The sequence below is a fragment of the Macrotis lagotis genome, chromosome 1 (assembly GCF_037893015.1).
Source record: "Macrotis lagotis isolate mMagLag1 chromosome 1, bilby.v1.9.chrom.fasta, whole genome shotgun sequence".
NCBI classification, from domain to species: Eukaryota; Metazoa; Chordata; class Mammalia; order Peramelemorphia; family Peramelidae; genus Macrotis; species Macrotis lagotis.
The window spans coordinates 803,345,019-803,353,195 of record NC_133658.1 but is presented as its reverse complement, the minus strand read 5'-3'; the positions used below and the strand labels follow the sequence as shown (position 1 = coordinate 803,353,195).

Sequence of the window (8,177 nt, the reverse complement as noted above, 5' to 3'; positions counted from 1 at the left end):
AGCCACTGTTTAAATGTGAAAATATTAAAAAATAGTGCATTAAAAATAGACTAGTTCATCATTATTGATTTTGTTGGTTTGATTAATTGAATAGAAAGAACCAATGACTTGTTTTCCTGAGGGAGACTTTTGAACACTCTCAAATGTATAAAATCCTTTTCACCAACAAATGGACTTCATAAAGTAGATTCCCAGCAACCATTTAACTTTTAAGTTCCAAAGCCTTAAAAATTTTCTCTTCAAGTTGTATCTTTTACATCCGGCAATGTGCTGTGCTTTAGCCATGGTGGGTTTGGCAATTGAAATTCCTCTGCACATCATCCTTGCAAGTTCTGCAGCAGATAGAGTGAGGGGTGAAGGGATGGATGAAATGAAAACATCTGAGAGGTGAAACATTTTTATGACTCAGAGTTTGAATTTGAGGAAATTGATTGATCTGTTTATAGTACTCATTTTCCCCCCAATTACTAGTAAAGGTTCTTCCAACTTTCATCCATTTGCAAGTTTATGAGTTCCACATTTTTCTATCACCCTGCCTTCCCTCTCCCATCCCCATGGAAGTGAACAGGATGGTAAAAGTTGTACATGTACAATTGTCTTTAATATATTTCCATATTAGTCATGTGAAAGTGGAATTAGAACTAAAGGGAGGGGCGGCAAGGTGGCTCAGCGAATAAAGCACCAGCCCTGGAGTCAGGAGTACCTGGGTTCAAATCCGGTCTCAGACACTTAATAATTACCTAGCTGTGTGGCCTTGGGCAAGCCACTTAACCCCATTTGCCTTGCAAAAACCTAAAAAAAAAAAAAAAAAAGAACTAAAGGGAAAAGAAATCATAATAAAATATATAAAATAAATTTTAAAAATTAAACCCAGTAGGCTTTATTTTGTATTCAAACACCATAGTTTTGTTTTGTTTTTCTGGATGTGGTTGTCATGTTATATAACAGGTCTCTCAGGATTGTCTCTGATCCCTGAACTGCTAAGAGGAGTTGCATCCATCATAATTGATCCACATCACAAAGTTGCCCTTAATGTATATAATATTCTGGTTCTGCTTACTTCATTTAACATCAGTTTATGCAGTTCTTTCCATGCTTTTCAAAAATTCCACTGCTCATGATTTCTTTTTTTTTTCATCCAACAAGAAGCCATAACTTTATTGATAGAAACAGTACAAATTTCAAATGAGGTTGTATTTAATCTTCTCTGAAACACTGAAAAAATATCTTTGTCCACGGATTGTTACATCGTTAACTCCATAATAGCATTTACAATATCATTATTGTTGTTCTTTAGGGCTTGGACAGCCTTTGCTCTGGATATATTTGCCTGGGACATGACCAATTCTATGTCCTTAACTTCCACACCTGTTTCATCAACCTCTTCTTCTTCACTTTCTTCTTGTACACTTGGAGTCTGTGTATTTTCCTGTATGTTTGAAACAACTTCATCCTGAACTTTGAATTTTTCAGCAGCAGCTAGCTGTGCCTACTGAGAGAGATCCTCAATCTTGGCTTCCCCAAAGACTATGTAGGTATCTGAAGCTGGGCTCTTGTAGCCATCTGGCTTTGTGATTACAAAGAGGATATTCTTAGATTTCCGAATGGTGACTCTAGTAACCCCTGTCACTTGTCTAAGTCCCAGTTTGGACATAGCCTTTCATCCTTTCTTTTCACTTCGACTCTGTTTTGCTTTACTGACTGGCTCCTAATCAATCTCAGCAGCTGCTGCCAACTGGGCCTGTTGCATAGTTGCCTGTGTAGAATCCTGTTCCTCAAGCTGTGGTACTGATTCATCACTATCAGACTCTGTTCCAAACCCTTCTCAGCCTGGGGCTGTGGCAACTTTTGCTCTGTGGCCGGGATGGTTTCTATCGCTTCGCTGGGCATTTTGTGAGAGGAACGCGGATCCAAGATGGCTGCAGAAAAGCTGCTCAGGATTTCTTACAGAACAATAGAATTCCATCACATTCAGATACTAAACTTGTTCAGCCACTTCCCAATTGATGAACATCCTCACAATTTCCAATTTTTTGTTACTACAAGAAGAGGTGCTGTAAATATTTTTATACATATAAACCTTTCCTTTTCTTTATGATCTCTTTGGGAATATAGATCTATTCCTGGTATTGCTGGATCAAAGGGTATCACAGTTTTATTGCCTTCTGAGTATAGTTCCAAATTACTCTCCAGAATGGTTGGATCAGTTCACAACTTTATCAATAGTGTATTAGTGTCCAATATTCCCACATGCTCTACAAGATTGACCATTTTACTTTTGTTATCATTGTAGTTGAACTGATGGGTGTGAAGTGGTACCTCAGAGGTGTTTTAATTTGTATTTCTCTAATCATTAATGATTGAAGCATTTTCATATGACTATAGATGGCTTTAATTTTTTCATCTGAAGATGTCTATTCAAATTCTTTGACCATTTAATAACTGGAGAATGGCTTGTATTCTTATGAATTTGACTAATTTCTCCATATATTTGAGTTATGAATCCTTTATCAAAAACATTATCTATGAAAATTGTTTCCCTGATTTCTGCATGCCTTCTAATCTTGGCTGCATTGGTTTCTGTAAGATCTTTCCAATTTAATTTAGTCAAAATTAGGGGGCAGCTAGGTGGTGCAATAGATAGAGCACCAGCCCTGGAATCAGGAGGACCTGAATTCAAATCTGATCTCAGACACATAATAATTGCCTATCTGTGTGACCTTGGGCAAGTCACTTAATCCCACTGCCTTTCAAAAACCAAACAAATGGATGAAAATTTAGTCAAAATTATCCATGTTGCAATTTATAGTCTTCTCTGTCTCTTGTTTGCTCATAAATGCCTGCCCTCTCCTGTAGATCCAACAGATTATTTCTTGTTCCTTTAATTGGTCTATGGTATCTCCCTTTATTTCTAAATCCTGTAACCATTTCAACCTTATTTTAGTATAGGGTGTGAGATATGGGTCTATGCCTAGTTTTTTGCCATATTATTTCCCAGTTTTCTCAGCAGCTTTTGTCAAATATTGTCTTCTAATCCCAGAAGTTAGAATCTTTGAGTTTCATTGAAAGTTCATCTTTTTTTTGATCAACCTTAATGGACTTGCTCATTCCATCAATGCAATAATCAGGGATAATTTTAGAGCACTTGAAATGGAGAATACCATCTGTACCCAGAGAAAGAATTGTGGAGTTGAAACAAAGACCAAATTTTATTACCTTCAATTTTTTTTTAAAAAGTGTCTTATGTGTTTACTGTATTTCTAAAGTTTTAGGGGGCTCAGTTTCCTCCAATGTCTCATGAATAGCTCTGTTTTACTATCTCTAATGTTTTATTTTCTCCTGCAGGACAAGATTTCTCTCCCAACACATTCAATTTTGATCAATGTATAGCATGGAAACAATGTAAAGTTTATCAGACTACCTACTATGGGAGGATGGAGGTAGGGAAAGAAGGATGGAAGAAAAATTGTAAAATTGAAACCTTGCAGAAAATGATAGATAGAAGGGGTAGAGCCAAGATGGTGACAAGAAAGGATCATGTCTTAGGCACTCTCTCATTAAACTTATAAGCTAAGAACTGTAGCTAAATTTTCCAGAGACAGAACCCACAGAGTTACCCAGTGAGGCAGTGCTCCTACTCAAGGTAACCTGGAAAAGAGCAGAAAGGCTCTACTCCCCTAGGTTGGAGGGGTGGCCCGCCAGAGTGAAAGAACTTCAGCCTTACAGAGGCAGCCCCAGGGTGCTGGGAGCCACAGCTCACAGAGTGGGGGAGTTTCCTGAGCTACGCCCCGGGGAGCACCCGGCACAAATTGGGGTAACAGCGGGTGACCTCTGCCAGAGTGAGCACTTGAAGCCCAGCGCTCAGGCACACAGAGAGCAGCATGGCCAGTGCAGCCCAGCTGCAGGAAACAGAAGCAGGCGGAGCTGGTAAGCAGGAGCCCCCAGGGCATGAGCCCATTGCACCTAGGGAGGGAAGTAAAGAGAGACCTCAGAGCTCTACCCCTAGAATAGGACTCTGGGGCTCTGACCATATTCAGATCCTGATCACAGTCTAGGCCCCCCCAGTAGAACAGCAGGGCCCCCCCACCTCAGTCCTGTGGCAGAGGGGGGGCACATATGGTCATTCACAGACCAGGAGGGGGGACAGAGACTCACATACTGAGACCCTTGTGTGAGTGTCCCAAAATCTCAGGAAGCACCCCAAAACCAGGCTCAGGATGGGAAAATGAGCAAGCAGAGAAACAAGAGGAACACCATTGAGAAATATATTGCATATGAGCCCAAGAAGGATCAAAATACTCAGTCTGAAGATGAGGAAGCACAAGCTCCTGCATCTAAAGACTCCAAGAAAAACAGAAATTGGGCTCAGGCTATGACAGAGCTCAAAAAAGACTTTGAAAATCAAATGAGGGAGTTAGAAGAAAAACTGGGAAAAGATATGAGAGAGATGCAGGAAAAACATGAAAATGAAGTCAGCAGCCTAGTCAAGGAAATCCAAAAAAATGCTGAAGAAAATAGCATGCTAAAAACTAGCTTAGGTCAAATGGATAAAACAGTTCAAAAAGTTATTGAAGAGAAGAATGCTTTAAAAAGCAAAATTGGCCATATGGAAAAAGAGATAAGAAAACTCTCTGAGGAAAACAAATCCTTCAGACAAAGAATAGAACTCAGGGAGATTGATGAATTTATGAGAAACCAGGACTCGATACTTCAAAACCAAAAAAATGAAAAATTGGAAGAAAATGTGAAACATCTCGTTGAAAAAACAACTGATAGGGAAAACAGACTTAGGAAAGATAATTTGAAAATTATTGGAATACCTGAAAGTCATGATCAGAAAAAGAGCCTTGACATCATTTTCAAAGAATTACTACAGGAAAATTGCCCTGATATTCTAGAAGCAGAGGGCAAAATAGAAATGGAGAGAATCCACCAATACCCCTGAGAAAGAGATCCTAAAATACCAACCCCTAGGAATATTATAGCCAAATTCCAGAACTCCCAAGTCAAAGAGAAAAATGTTACAAGCAGGCAGAAGGACACAATTCAAATACCATGGAGCTGCAATCAGGATCACAAAAGACTTAGCAGCAACTATATTGGAAGCTCATAGCGCTTGGAATATAATATACTGGAAGGCAAAAGAGCTTAGAATGCAGCCAAGAATCAATTACCCAGCAAGGCTGAAAGTCCTCTTCCAGGGAAAAAGATGGACTTTCAATGAACCAGGGGAATTTCAAATGTTCCTTTTGGAATGGCCAGAGCTGAACAGAAGGTTTGATCTTCAGATACAGGACTCAGGTGAAGCATAGAGATTGGAGGAGAAAGGGAAAATATGAGGGATTTAATGATGATGAACTGCATGTATTCCTGCATAGAAAAATGACACTGATAATACTCATATGAACCTTCTCAGTTAATAGAGCAGGTAGAGGGAGCTTTTATAGTTGAAGAACAGGAGAGATCTGAATTTGAAGATAAAATATGGTGTAAAAATGGAGTCAATAGAATAAAGGGAAATGTAATGGGAGAAAGAAAAAGGAGAGGGGGAATGGGCCAAGATATTTCATATAATAAGATTTTTCTTTATTAGCATGAGCTATTGCAATGATATGGAAGGGGGGAAGGCAAGGGGGAATGAGGGAATCTTCCCTCTCATCAGAGGTGGTTAGGAGAGGAAACAGCATATATACTCAATGGGGTATAGGCATCTGGAGTAAGAAGGGGGGGACAGGGGGAAGGGGGGATGTGAGTGATGGAGGAGAGGATGGACCATGGGGGGAGAGTGGTCAGATATAACATAAAATGAGAATAAATATTAAATAAAAAATTTTAAAAAAAGAAAATGATATAGAAACTACTATTGCATATAATTGGAAAACAAATAAAATATTCATAAAAAATGTTGAATAAAAAAAAAAAGAAAGTTCCATTTTTTCCCCTGAAAGAGGATATTAAGTTTTGCTGGGTAGTTGATTCTTGGCTGTAATTGAAGTTTCTTTGCCTCCCAGAATATCATATTCCAAGCCCTACACTCCCTTAATGTAGATGCTGCCAAATCCTGTTTAATCCTGACAGTGGTGCCATGGCAACTGAATTGTTTCTTTCTGGCTGCTTGAAGTATTTTTCTCTTTGACTTGGGAGTTCTGGAATTTGGCTACAGTATTCTTAGGAGTTTTCAGAAGGTGATCAGTGGACTCCCTTAATTTCTATTTTACCCTTTGCTTTTAGGATCTCAGGGCAATTTTGCTGGATTATTTCTGTAAAAATGAAGTCTAGGCACTTGTCCTGGTCATGACTTTCAGGTAGCCCAATAATTTTTCAATTATCTCTTCTGGATATGTTTTCTAGGTTAGTTGTTTTTCCCAATGAGATATTTCACATTTTCTTTTAGTTTTTCATTCTTTTGCTTTTGTTTTATTGTTTTTTGATTTCTCACAAAGTCATCAACTTCCTTGACATCCATTATGCATTTGGAGGAGTTATTTTTCTTCAGAGAACTTTTTTTAATCTCCTTTTCCAAATGGCCAGTTCTGCTTTCTAAGGCATTCTCCTCATTAGACTTTTGGACTGTTTTTTCCATTCGACCTAAACTGGTTTTTATCATTTTTTTTTGGTGCTTTTTGGTATCCCCTTCACCAAGCTGCTGATTTGGTTTTCATGATTTTCCTGCACTTTTAAAAATGTTCTCATTTCTCTTCCCAATTTTTCCTCCTTTACTTGCTTTTCCAAGTATTTTTTGAGCTTTTCCAGAGTTTGAAACCAATTCCTATTTTTTCTTGGAGTCTTTGGGTGCAGAAGCTTTGATTTTGTCATCTTCTGAATTTATATTTTGATTCTCCATAGGATCAGTCATATGCTATGGTCAGCTTCTTTTTTTCTGTTCTTTGCTCATTTCCTCAGCCTATGACCTTATTTACTGTATTTCTAAAGTTTGGGGGGGCTCAGTTTCCTCCAATGTCTAATGAATGGCTCTGTCTACTCTCTGGGCCTGTGCTGTGGTCTGTGGATGACCACAGGCATACCCCTCTGCCCTGAAACTGTGTGAGAAGGCTCCCTGCTCTGCTTGGGTAGCATGGGCCAGACTGAGCCCTGGAGTATGGGTAGAGTATGGGCAAAGCAGCAGATTCTTCACTCAGGTACGGCAGAAAGACCTCTGAGGGGAATGACCTTCAGTGAAGTTTTCTCAAGCATTATGGATACACTCATCTTTATTCACTCTGCATACAAGGCCTGTCTCATTTCCCTGGTTATCTATGATTCTCAGAAATGAGGTAATTTCAAGAGAAACTGAATTAAATTTCCTTTTGATTGGATGCCTCCAAATTTGGTCAGAGGAAATGCATTATGAGGTTTTGTAAAACATCACTCTTGATAGGGTATAGGTTAACTATGAATAGTCATAATATCAAGGGATTGAAAATTATAACTTTTAATAGAATAGAAATTAGTTATGAATAAAGATAATGAGGCTTGAATTTTCTTTGTGCAGGTTGAGTAGTATTAGTAAAATGATTGTGAATTTGTCTTACTAGCCAATGGCGGGATAAGACAGCATTTAGAGATAGATTATTATATTAGTAGTAGTAGTAGTAGTAGTAGTAGTAGTAGTAGTAGTAGTATAAAAAAAGCCTGTGAGCCTCTATTTTTGGACACTTCCTGACTGATACTGATTGAGAAACAGAGGCTGTGCCTATTTCTCATGAGATGGAATAAAAAAACTTTCCTGCTCTCTAACTCAGACTCCAAACTCTTTATTCCAGTGGTCGTCATACCACAGAGTTTGTAGGTTCCACCAAGATTCCTGGACTCCTCTCTGAAGGGGGAGGAATTCTCCAGCCTTGTCTGATAGGTAGGGACATCCTACTTTAAATCTTGTCTGTGGCCCTCAGCAGGGTGGGGGAACAACTCTCCTCTAATGAGAGTGAGACCCAAGGGGGGGGGGGGGGACTGCAGCTGAGAGCAGAAAATGACCAAGGAGGAAATAGAAAGCCATTTACAAAGTCCCAGTGAGTTTGTGTGCATGGACTTAGGTTAGGCACCTGAGGGATAGAACAGGCTGGTCCAGTGGAGCCTTGAGGGTTGAGGAGACCAGGTGACTTAGTATATGTGGCTGAGAAAACTCAGATGAGAGTTTCCCCTTGCAAGGGTTTCTTACTGCCCTAGGACTTGGCACA

At 39.2% G+C, this 8,177-nt stretch overlaps 1 pseudogene; it reads right to left on the bottom strand.

Annotated features, from left to right (window-relative positions):
* Positions 1-1,210: 1,210 nt before the first annotated feature.
* Positions 1,211-1,922, bottom strand: LOC141488669 (nascent polypeptide-associated complex subunit alpha pseudogene; annotated as a pseudogene).
* Positions 1,923-8,177: the final 6,255 nt, after the last annotated feature.